Raw genomic sequence first — 12,510 nt, 5'->3', positions numbered from 1 at the left:
TCGCGTTGTCGTCATTGTGTTTGCATTATTATGTTAATTACGTAAAAAAAAAAAGAGAGATGTGGTGGAAAGAAATGAACGGGAGGCGGTGACAATGCGTCAACCTCAATTTAGGAAGCGACTTGAAAGGAACATGTAGCTGAACAAATATTAACTAAGCAAATCATTAGTTTCCCTCGGTCTAGCCACCAGTCGTTTCACCGACTACCTTTACAAAGAGTGCGTAACTATACCCACCAGGATAAATTGTCTTAAAAGTTGAATTATTACTGTTTATATTAACCAACAGTATGAAAAACTAATGACTGAACTTAACGCCCTTATATTTTCCCTCTTCCTCCCAAACACGACGTCCTAAATTAAGTCCCTTTTAAGCCGTTTCTCCTCTCACCCTCACCCTCACCCCCCAAAAAACCTCACAACTCCTCCTCCTCCCCCCTCCCCATTCTTCCACAACACTTAGCCACTTCATTAATCCCTCGAAAGGACAAAGTGGAAGGGAAAAATTTGAAAAAAAATAATGAGTAAAAAAACAAGGAACGCGTGCCCGAACAATTCACCTCAGCACTAACAATGTTAACGTACGTCAAGAGGTGTGTCGAATAGTTAAGGTGCTCGAGTTTGTGGCGTGTACATTCAAGAGAGTAGTTTCCCATGTTCGTTATAACCCATACAAAATACCATGAGTTGAAGCGAGACATCCGAGGGGGGGTAGGGAGGGATGCCCTTCACACTCGTTCACTTCTGTCCCCCTTCTCCCTACCAACCCCCTTTCTCACCCCTTCCACTTGGTCCCATTCCACCAAAAACGCACAGTGTGTAACGCAATTACGATTGTTGTTTGAATGAACAATCAAGGACCCTCGAGGCGTGCCCCAATCATTCAATTTCAGTTCAATCGACTTTTGCCCCTTCGTCTTGTCGTCTTTCTTCTTTCATTTATATATTTTTGTCTCGCCCCCCTCCCCGCCCCACCACAACCCCACTACCCGTTGCTCAGAAACTAATCGACAAAAAGTTTTCTCGCGAAAACAGAACGAGTGAGGGCTCATTGTAGTCGAGAAAAAAAAAATCAACTAACAAAGTCTGAAGTTATCGGTGTTTTCTGCTGTTGACAGGGCAAGTATTACGAAAAGAAAGCTAATAACAGTGCGGAGTTTATTCGGTGAGAGAGAGAGAAAAAAAAATGTGAGTTGATGTGGGGGGATGTGTGGGTAAAATACCCAGTCGATTATTAGTTCACTGCGGGTGAGCTTCTTCAAGGTATGTGCGCCCACGTTTGAGCGCGCACCAGAGCGCAACTTCCGCGTGCTGGGCATCATTGGTTTTATTTTTGGGATTTGGGAAGAGGAAATAATACCGGGAATCGTTAAATTGAGAGGTTATGGGAGGTGAACAACACGGAAGAGAGTGACTCCATTGGAGATGAAAAGTTCAGGTGATTTTTGGGCCTTATGGGGTTTGGATGAGTAATATGTTGTTAGTGTAATAAAAAAATACCTTAAATACCCCTAATTTCTATTTACAAACCGTAAAAAATATCTTTTTTAGGCAGATCGTTTTTGGATTCTTTGAAAATTCTGCAACTGGCCCAATTGCACCTCGAAAAATTAATGGAATCCGTGTAAAGTTAATCCCAGTCAGTATAATACCCCAGAAACAGCGTGTGGAAAGAGGGAGAAGCAGAGAATAGAGGCAAAGGGGGATAAAAAACCAGGGGGTTGGGAGGGGAGGATGGAAAAATAGATATATAAATGTGCGTGTGACGATGGGGCGGGGAGAAGGGGGGGCATATGTAGCCTGTGAGTGAACCCAAGCGGTCCGGGAAACGGGTGAACGGCCTGACGCGTCCTTGCGAGCCACCTGACCGTTCTGGCCGTGCCGCCACCACTCGGACTTTCCAGCATCCTTCGCACACACATCTCCCTTCATCTGTCTCTCTCCTCAACATTTCTCCTCACCCTACCCCCTACCCCCTTCACCGAGCGATTCACGAGACTATCTCCTGGGTTCGGGCGACGGCGGCCACTCTCCGAAGCTGGGGACGGCAACCGGCTCAACCACTCGGAGAGCTCCTACTTGACCGATTGGATCCCAAATTTTTTATTTATTTATTCGTTTTGGTTGATGGACAGCAGAGAAAAAAAAAGACTCATTGGCTTGGGGAATTTGTTTGAGATGGTTTTCGGTAGCTACTACTGGATGACGTGCATCAAGCGAGATACATGATTGTCTATTTATAGAGTAGCTGACCACCTGCAGCTTCCGATGTATAACGGCACGTCCGGCATCCTTCCACACACTTTCTACATGTCACTCATTCCGGGTAATCCCCACAATGACTCGGATATTTAATACGAGTGAAATACCGATGGACTGTCATTCAGATTTCACTGGGAGGGGAGAAAGAAATTTGAGGTAAAAATTAGAGTTCGAGGGGGCGAAAGGGGGGACGAGGGTTAGGTTCAGAATAATTCAGGCCCAGAATAATTTGAAAAAAATAATTTCTTGCCGTATTGAAAATCGAAGGCCTTGAAAAGGGAAATGAGTACCGAGAGAACAAGAAAATCGCGAGATTATTTTTTGTAAGAGGCCGGTAATGAAAAGAAATATTCGAAGGATAAAAAATTGAAATATAATAACGTAATTTGTTTGGCTTCCTTTGCAGAGTGCCAAAGTGCTTCCCAATGCGCACGGCTATCGCTCGACGGTGGGTGGACACAGCCCTGCCGTGAAGACAATTTCCTGGAAGGAGATTAGATCCCGGTGAGTTTACTTGTCAAATAGCACACATTCAACACAACAATCTAGCCGGTGAGAAAAAAAAAATATGAAATGAAATTCATTCGATATCAGTGGTATTTCCATCCCGAGAGACTAACAACGAACTGATGGAGGGATAACTAAATCGAATGGTGGATGTCGTCATTAACGTGCTCCCAAATAACCGTTCAATATTCCAATCGCAATATAATTCATGACAGAGAGTTAATTTCATTCATTACTATTAAAAAATGTTCACTATTTCAGGATTATGACGAGTAAATGGGTTTCCACTACTTGATTTCATGTGTGTGAATAAAAGTATTACAAAATTACTCAGGAAATTTCGAAATTTTTAAACCGAATAATTTATAAAGAATTTTAATTGATCCCTCAATTAATTTCCGGTGAGTGCTACTCACAAAAAACTAGAATTCATCACTTTAAAATAATTTCCCCCAGTAATCCACCCCCTGAAAATCTATTTACCCCCCTAGACCAAAAAAGACCCTCATGAACATCAAAAAACACCTACAAAATACCTTGGCTCGGGAGTTTCCGGTAGAGACGATAATCGAATGCGCGGGAATCCGGTGTTTACTGAGGCCCACGAGTATATCTAATCGGCAAAATACGTTCCCTCGGTGTTAACGCAAACTCAGACCGTACCCTCACAGGGTTGAGGGAGCAGGGACGGGGGGTGATAGAGGACTCGATGAATTCCCGACAACATCGTACACATCCCTCCTTCCCCCCTTCCCCCACATACATACACACACGAGCGAACAAGCGTGTTAGTTAAGACAACAGAAGAGAACTAAAGAGAGAAGAGAGAAGGGTCTCACGGATGAGATCTCTCGTAAGTAACAACACCAAAGGGAATATATGGAGTGCAAAGGTATTCCTCAGTGGGACGGTGAGTCCAAGGGATTCTGAGTGTTGAATGCACACGTGTGTAAATTCAAATCGAAGTATCACGGATAGGAAGTACCCACCGAACTTAAAAAAAAAAATGAATCATTGGCGATGTTAGGGGGTAGGGGGAGGAATACACCAAGTGCACCACCGGTGTCGTATAATGCAGCCATTGATAGGCCGTCCTCCCTTTCCTCGCACGCGATCTGTTGCAAGTCGCTTGCAACCCGTGTCCGGTGACAGGGTCCAGTGTCCAGTCCTCTCCCTCCTGGTGAGTGTCCACAAGATTTATTTTCCCATGGCTCGAGATATTTGTTGGTGTGTGTGTGTGTGTGTATGTGTGATTGTGGGTGTGTAGAACTCCCCCCCCCCCGCCCCCTGTTTGGCAGCGGGAAAGCCGTCTTTTCCTGGCCGCTGTCATCCTCTTTTTTTATTTAATGAGATGAGACGGAAGGAGCCATGGGTGGATGTTATGAATTTTTTTTTTCACCAACGGTTCTAGGAATCTTCGTGATTCATCGCAGTGGGACTGGGCAAACATGGGGGCTGTATCAATTCTTCGTTTGTAAATAGATTAGGTGATAAGAGAGGAGGGGTGAGGAGAGAGCGATTACGGTGAGTGGGAGGGGATTAATTTGAGATTAGAATGATTTTTAATGCAGAAAAATTGTCGGTTTCGTGGAGAAACTGGTGTCTTAATTCAGATATGGTGGGGTGTCAAGTTAATGCACAATTAAATTTTTAATTGCAGAATATTCATTCAGGTTGGAGGTCAACTAATTTTGTGGATCGGAAAACGAACTATTTTTGCACGAATTAAATAAATTATTATCCAAGCTCTTTACCCCCCCAGCGTGGGCTGTAAAATTTTGCATTGTGACTATGTACCTTTATCAACTCAAGCAACAGTTATACCAGCAAAATATACTGCTGCACGAATATGCCGCGGTGGTGGCAATAATAAAACGCAAGATATTCTCCCGGGTTAGTGTCACCATCCCAGAATCGCATCCGCGAGCGTATAAACTTAGCAAACTGTCGGGGCCGTGCGCGCGTGTGCGCACATTACACTGTACAAGATGAACGAGGACAGAGTGATAGTGAACGGAGAAGGGTAGGAAATAGCAGTGGTGAGGGAAGGGAGGGAGGGAGGAAAATAGAAAGGGAGGTGAAAATCCCGAGGAAGAAATGTTCTTTTGTCGGTGAACGCACCATTATACGACATCCGGCCAGCAGTTGGAGAGAAATACAGAGAGATATACAGACGTCATCGTTAAAACTATACACATTCAGAGAGAAATGTTGGCAGTGGTATTTTCAAAAAGGAAATATATATATATTTATCAAATAGAATATGAGAGACAGGGTGGAGACGCGATTGTGGTATTCACCGTGACGCCTGAAAATTTGCAAATTTTTTCTTGTCATCTTGATGAGGGCACACCACTGCTGCATTTAGAGAGTGACATTTTTTTGTGAAAAAAAAAATTGAAATTTCCAAACCAAGAAAAATTTTGAAAGAGGAAAATACGAACTTCAATGGGAGATCACCCTTATCATATTTACTTTACATTTGTTTCATTGGAACACTGAAACGCACGCGTTGTACAGCTCAAAGAGAAAATAATGTCTCCCTGATTATTTGCCTCAGTGGATTTCACTGGCCTCTCCTCCCCCAGTGCCACGAAAATTTTACCCCGGGTCCACCCACTCCTCTCTCATTCTCTCTCTGTTCGCGAGAGGTACGATTTGGATTAAAATGATGTTTGCGTGAAAGCCAAATGCTTTACAAACTTTATCTTTCTGAAGTACGTCGTATTAGTCCCTTTTCCTTTTATCTCTTATCTCGTTGCGTCTCTGTGCGTCAGTTCTCCAACTGTTTGTACTCCTAATTTTCAAGCTGAAACGTACGGACAAAGCGCGAGGGACAAAAAAACATTATTATTTTTTATGGCGTTGCCTTATCGTGATATTTTTCCCTCTATCAATCTTATCGGTCGTACAATTTTTTAAAATGAGTGAAGAAGTGTCTGCTGTCGTGTCAATATTCGATTTGGGGATAAAACGTTGAGATTATTTTGGGCCTTAATTTACACCAGTTTAAAACATCTCTCCAGAACAACTTTCTGTCTCTCCATCGATCGTTCGTTTTTAACTTAAAAATGAAGTAAAAAAAAATGTCCCTCGTGCTGTCAATAATTGATGCGGGAAGAAAAATTTTTGTGCATTTGTTTGAAATGCAAGAAGCCCTCAAGGCATCATGTGAGATATGCACGGAGTGAAAAAAAAAATGTCAAGGGGGAAGGGAAGATAAAAAAGTGAGTGGATAACACAGGGGGCGGCCCACCCGGCCACACTCGTTCATAATATATGGCGTCCGGGCGACATAAAATTCTCCAATTGCAAAATTGATGTGGCTTATGTTACGTTTTCCTTTTTTTTTCCTTCTCCACGCGTCTTTTTCCACGGTTTTTCTCTCTATATACATCAACTTGGACCATGTCTCGCGGGTATCCCCCTTGCCTCGTTTTACTGTAAAACAACTCCTCATATTGTACAGAGGGAGAGGACGTAATTCATTTTTTACCGGACGTGTCTCAATTATTTATAAATTGCTGCTCCCCTGGGGGTGGAGGAGGGGATAGAATGGCTTCCGTAGCCTCAAAGACTCTTCTTTCCCTAGTTCAATACACATGATCGCGATTCTCTGCGGCTGAAACTCCCCTCAAACCCCCCCGGATTTTATTTCTCCCTCTTCGTATTTTTCTTACCCCCCTGCACATGTGCTGAGGGTTGACGAATGCGTTGAAATAACGAAAAATAGAGAACTGGAAGTAAATGAAAAATCTACAGAATTTTTAAAAAACCCAACTCACGAACGGAAATAAATTCAAAGTAACAATGAGGTCTCCAGGGGGTGCAACGAGGGACGAAGGTTAGTTTTATCAGAAAAATTACCCTCTGGGGTAGTTAATTGTCACATGTCGCTCTAATTTTCATCCAAAATTTCTCTTCGTCTGGAATTTGGACTCCAGAGACGAAAAAAATTCCCAACTTTAGGACTCTCTCAAATTAAGACTCCTTTTAAGACACCATTTCTCATTAATCCTCGAGGATAAAAAAAGGTCAAAAATTTCCACCAGCTTCTTTTCATCTTCCTTTTCCTCACTTAGTCCTTCAAGACATAAAATACGATGAGTCTGGTATATTATGAGCCCGTAAAACGACGTAATACACCGCGCGTGCCTCAACTAAACTGCCTGTTCAAAAGAGACTCGAGAAAAGTGAGAAAGATATATACTGCAATCTGTGATCTTAATGACGCGATGCTCTACATAAATTTACATAAAATTGTAGGCTTTTGGTAAAACCATACAATTTGAGTGAATTTTTACCACTCGGTGTTTAATAGATACTTGAGACTGTTTGTTTTAACCGTACGCCGACAACGAGTACGCCCCCCAATCCCCATTTGGTTATGCCGTGACTTACCGAACCGCTGATACTCTAATAGTGGTATTAACCCTCTATCCTCGTTAGGTGAGATATAATCGAGCAATTGAAAACACCTTTAACCGTGAAATCATCGGAGTTTATCAAGTGCAGCCGTCACGACGCAATCATTAGCCAAATTGTACGGGGGATTAATGGATTAACATTGCGATTAAGACAGCTGGCGATTAGAAATAAAGCTATTTGATTTATTGATATGTCAATAGAGATATCAAAATTCATTTATGATGTCATTGCATGGGGAAAAAACGAGGCTTTTCAGGGGCGTTAATTAAAGGCTCAATATCAAATTAATGAGATCTCCATTTTAAGACGCTTCATCTCATCTTCTGGGAGATTCTCCAGCTCATCGCATCCCCCCAACAGATGCAATCGCTTATTTTTTCATTGCAGCAATAAGTTTTCATCCAACTCATTCACCCCACCCCCCTATTCTCTAACGAGTTACGCGAAAAAAAAAAATACGAAGGCTTGTTTGGTGCCTCAGATCGTCATGGTAAGGGCCACGCGCTTTGACTGCTCCCTAGAGAACAAAATCTCTCTGTTTCGTGTCTCTTTCGGACCAGTAATATCCCCCTTACCCCTCTCTTTGGCCGTGGGCCACCCTCGTCGTTCTCGCATTCTCCCCTTTCCATTCTATGCACCCCACCTCCCTCCCCCTCGCACCCCCCCTCAGTGTTTCAATAGACTGAACGAATGCAGCCCTGTTTACAAATCGGTCAAAGCGATAATATTTTTTTTTTATCAAAAGAAACTCTCTCTGTGGGTTTTCATTTCAATGTAATTCTCTTTAATTAGTATCAGCGATATTTCTCAATTGTGTATTCAACGAATTGTTGAATTCATTCTGATGAATAAATTTTATTCTCCGATTGGGTAATACAGAGGTGTTTGCACAGGCGATTCCAATCAATTACACCTCGCTGTCCTCAATTTAATAATGGGCATGTACCTCACTGGCTCTTCATTTACGTAAGTTTAGATTGCAGATTAAAAAAAAAATGTTTAATATAAATGATATATTATATATTATGAATATTAATCAATAATTCAATTCAACGACTGATAAAATTATCAATGCTGTTATTGTTTATTCTCTCGATTGAGATGTATTGACATTACTAATTGACTTGTCTAACAGCCAACGGACTGTGTAATACATGTATTTCGTAAATAATTTCGAAACATATTTTTCGTAATGAAACAGTGAAAATATTTGTTTCATAACGTTTGATCACTCCGGAATAACAAATAATCCAGTGACTAATGTAAATGCCATTCGCCAGTGCTCACCAGTGATATTACAAAGTCGATAGAAATTCCCCGAACCATTGACATTTCCGTATACCATCCGACCTTCAATCAAGACCCAAAGAGAGGGTTAGGAAATAAAAAAAAAAATATAGTGAAAAACGTAAACGAGAACGCGATGGGTACCAAACACATGTTGTACACTCGGTTGAGGGAGCGAGAGGAGACGGTAGTCGGGTGCGTAGTCAGGGTCCAGAGACGTAATGTAAGACTAACAACACAATGGAAGGCAACAGCTGCATGATAGATGGGCCCCAACGAGCGAAAACCCAAGCGTCCGGGGCCCCAACGTTCGATTCACTCAGCAATACCTCTCTCTTCATTCCCTTGTCTTCTTCGATGGTGAAGTCGCGAGACTTCTTTTGCTGTCGCGGGGACCGGTCGTTATCGTCGCATTTATTCGCGGAAGCGACGAAAAAGGAGGCGACTTCTCTTCGTTCAACGAGCTATCGGCCATATATATTACTCGTCGTAACCCTTTCCCGACTTTCCAATCGTATTCCATATTGTCATTATTCTCGGTGAGAATTTAACAACGGAGGGAATTATTATGGGTATTATTTTGTCTACAGACTTGTCATTTTATTTTTTGGGCCCATTTGATGTTAATGGGTGAATTAGGGATTGAATGCAAGTGTTTTGGGCCTTGTACTATATAAATATTTTTGACATCTGATTTAAAACACTTGTGGACCTCAGTTCAACCAATATTTGACTCATTTTTATTGGGCCTGATGTAAGCCACTTCTCGGACTAACTATTAAACTTCGGGGGCCGTCAGATTGAGCTTCATATTTTCAACCGAATAAACCGGAAAATATTTACGATAAAATTTAATCACAGACCGGGGTATAAAATACTCTGGGCCTTGGTCGGCCAGCGAAAAGATGTATCTCCATTCAAAAGCCAAGACGCTTGCCATTGTCAGCCTCTTTATCCGTGAGAATCCGGTGGTTATAATCGCCTAACACTTGCATTCAAAACCATCCACCAGCCCTGGTCATTGTAGTACACATTTTTTTTTTATATACATTTTATCCCCGGGTCTCATGCCCAAGCGCGTTTCTTCAACCCGACAAGGAGCTTATAACCCGAAAGATAAATCGACGTATGTGTTTGAGTACGCGTTAGAATCAGCCAGAGGCGAAAATTGTTAAGGAGATAGACTGAGAATACAGTAGACATGTGATTAATATCACCTCGTAATTCCACGTGACTAATTAATCTCAACCGGTGAAAGTACTAAACTCTCCATCGGTGAGGGCTCTTGTTCTCATTGTGATTGATAATGATACGATGGCTATCGTGCAACACGTTGTCTAATACCGGTAAGAATAATCCACCAAATGAGAAAAAAAAATTAAATAAATTTTTGGAGGAAGTCCTCTTTCTGATGATTTGAAAATTCAATCCGCAAATTTGTCTCACGTCTTAAAATGATCTTAAGAGTCTTGAAATACGTTTTACTACCATCGGAATAAGAGAAATATCCGGCAATGTTGAATCTCGCAATATTTTCAATCGTAAAAATTCGATTTTTAATTTCGTGGTATTTTTTTTTGACTTGGCAACGTCTGATTGTCGCGAGATAGCTTATCTGCTGGCTTCTCATGGATGACCAAAAACTCGTTTGGATATGGAGTAAGATTACCCACACATGTACCAAAGAAATAAGGGGAGAACATGGTGCCCCAGGTGACACAGACACTCAATGTTCCTTACATATCGTTTTATTATAATACTATTTGTTTTTATTCCCGGACTGAATGTGAGAGGCGTATACTGAGAGGACATCACACGGGTCTGACTGGTAGCAATGTACAGGCCAGGTAGTATACACGGAAGGAGATACTCGCGTCTCCCTATCTCAGCAATAAATTGTTTCGCTCGATCACTCGGTTATTTTTTTACCTTCGTTTATTTTTCTCCATTGCATCTGTTATTTAAGTTCATTTCAAAGATCCCAGTGATCGTTTGTTGGATATACCATTGATTGCCGTGTCCTAAATTAAGACCTTTGAGGCTGTTGTGACCGGTCGTGGAGTTTAAACAATAAAGTGTCTGTGTCAAGGCCCACTATTTAAATTAAGACCATCAATTTCTTTCCTATCCTTGAAATCTCAAGATTCGCTTGGGACTCAAGTCCCGGGACTCAGGACACCCCGAAAACGTCAACGTTCAACCTTCCCCTCCCCGCCCGGAAGAATTTTCAATTTTTTTTTTTTTTTCGTCCTCTGGCTTAATTTAATCCCATTTTTAAGCCGTTTTTGCCGGTCTCTTGCTCATCCAAATGTAGATGTATACTCGCAAGTAGTATTACAGCCTGAGGGGCAACTTTTTACCAATGGATGATGCAGGGGGGGCGCCATGTATGCGTCGACAAACCGCACAATACCAATGGGGAGATGACTCTCAGCGGTGCCAACAAGTGCGTCCTGCTTTCACACAATCCAATGCGGGGCCTCTCGTCGTGAAAGTAGCCGGTTCGTCCGCCTTTATACATACCAATGGAATAGAAAGCCGAGATAATGTTTATAGGCAATCGACAATCGTAAAGGGGATACCGCGCCACGACAAGAGAAATATATATTTTTAACTTTTATTTTATCGGGAGAAGAACTCGTTCTCAACAAGGAGAACGTTTAATGCACCCGTGACAGGGATTTCTGTAGGATTAGCCAACCCAGCCCAGTGGGAAACATCCAAATTATCCACTTCAAAACTATACGGTGTATATATAACGAAAATAACCGTGAAACTCTCACAAAATGTATTTCACCAATTTCAAAAATTTTTTTTTTTTATTGAGTTTAGAAGTCGAGTATTTTAACTGTTGTCTTCAATGACTATCCCATTATTTCGAAAATTTCTGGCTGATTTATATTTTTTTATGGGAATTTCATATCGTCGGTTTCATCACTGGAATTTCTAATTTATTTTTTAATTTGAGAAAAGGATGAGAAATCTAAGGCAGTAACGGGTAGAGAACTGCTTGGGCTACTGCTGGGCCCAAATTTAAGACATTTTTGGGCCTTAATCGGAAGCATCTGTGAGCTGTAATTTGAGAAATTTAAAGGGCTTGATTTTAAATGCATCTCATGTTTCTTTTAGACATTTTTTTGGGCCTTAATTCAGATTATCTCTATTATTTTTATTCTTCAATAAAAATTGTCGGTAAATGCAATTCCTGGTAGATACTATCCCAGTAGAGTTGTTATTGTACCAAGAATTTCAATAATTCATCACCTAAAAAAGACAATTCATTTTGCCCCGATGGGGAGTGGAAAAAAATTTTTTCCCTCACCGGTATCATCCCCCTCAACTCGATTGTACTCATCCCAAACGAGTTTTTCATCCAACAAACATAACTCGACGCACGTGACCGGTTCTTCATGCCCGATTCGGGCTTTTACCCTCCCCAGTGGATTTTTATTTTACACCGTTGTGGGCACTACACACCGAGTAATGCCGGTTAGTAGTGAGGATCGCACACGTGTATAACCACTGAGATCGGACGTCATTACTAAAACAGTAAGGAGGGACCGATAAATGGCCGCAATAATTCCGAGGATCGACCAAGACGATTGTAGATGTTGAAAAAAAAAAAAAAAAACTCGAACGTATATTCCACTCTCCCTTATACACTCTATGGGGGAATACTGATACCACTATAAAGGATCGGTATAAATGATCGCTCTTATTTTCGTAGGCCAGTGTGAGGTTATACTCAACGGGCCGATAAATACTCGGCCATTCCACGAGAGTGACGGGAGAAAGAGGAAGGGAGAAAAAAAAAAAAGTTCACTTTTCCAACTGCCTCGCGCGAATTATAGGCGTTTTAAAAATATTGTCCCATTATTTATTCAGCGTAAGAACTGCCATGGACTTGAGAGATCGCTTTCCAATAGACTCCACTGCAACTTCCACCGACTCGATGTATTATTGAACTCTCGATTCAACCTTTTTCGACCCTTAATGTGGAAAATTCGTTTCGCTAATATTTCTGAT

The 12,510-nt window shown here is 41.6% G+C and overlaps 1 protein-coding gene across 2 annotated transcripts in view; it reads left to right on the top strand.

Moving 5' to 3' along the window:
• LOC135170556 (transcription factor SOX-13) overlaps positions 1-12,510 on the top strand; it is an 82,066-nt gene that overhangs the window by 13,105 nt on the left and 56,451 nt on the right. For both annotated transcript variants that reach the window (XM_064136500.1, XM_064136499.1), the window contains one exon: positions 2,669-2,766. The gene's annotated coding sequence lies outside the window, so the exon portion shown is untranslated. The remainder of the gene's footprint in view (positions 1-2,668; positions 2,767-12,510) is intronic.

Source organism: Diachasmimorpha longicaudata, chromosome 17, assembly GCF_034640455.1.
Source record: "Diachasmimorpha longicaudata isolate KC_UGA_2023 chromosome 17, iyDiaLong2, whole genome shotgun sequence".
Taxonomy (NCBI): Eukaryota; Metazoa; Arthropoda; class Insecta; order Hymenoptera; family Braconidae; genus Diachasmimorpha; species Diachasmimorpha longicaudata.
Note: the sequence above shows the minus strand (reverse complement) of the source record. Positions and strands in the feature narration are given on the sequence as shown.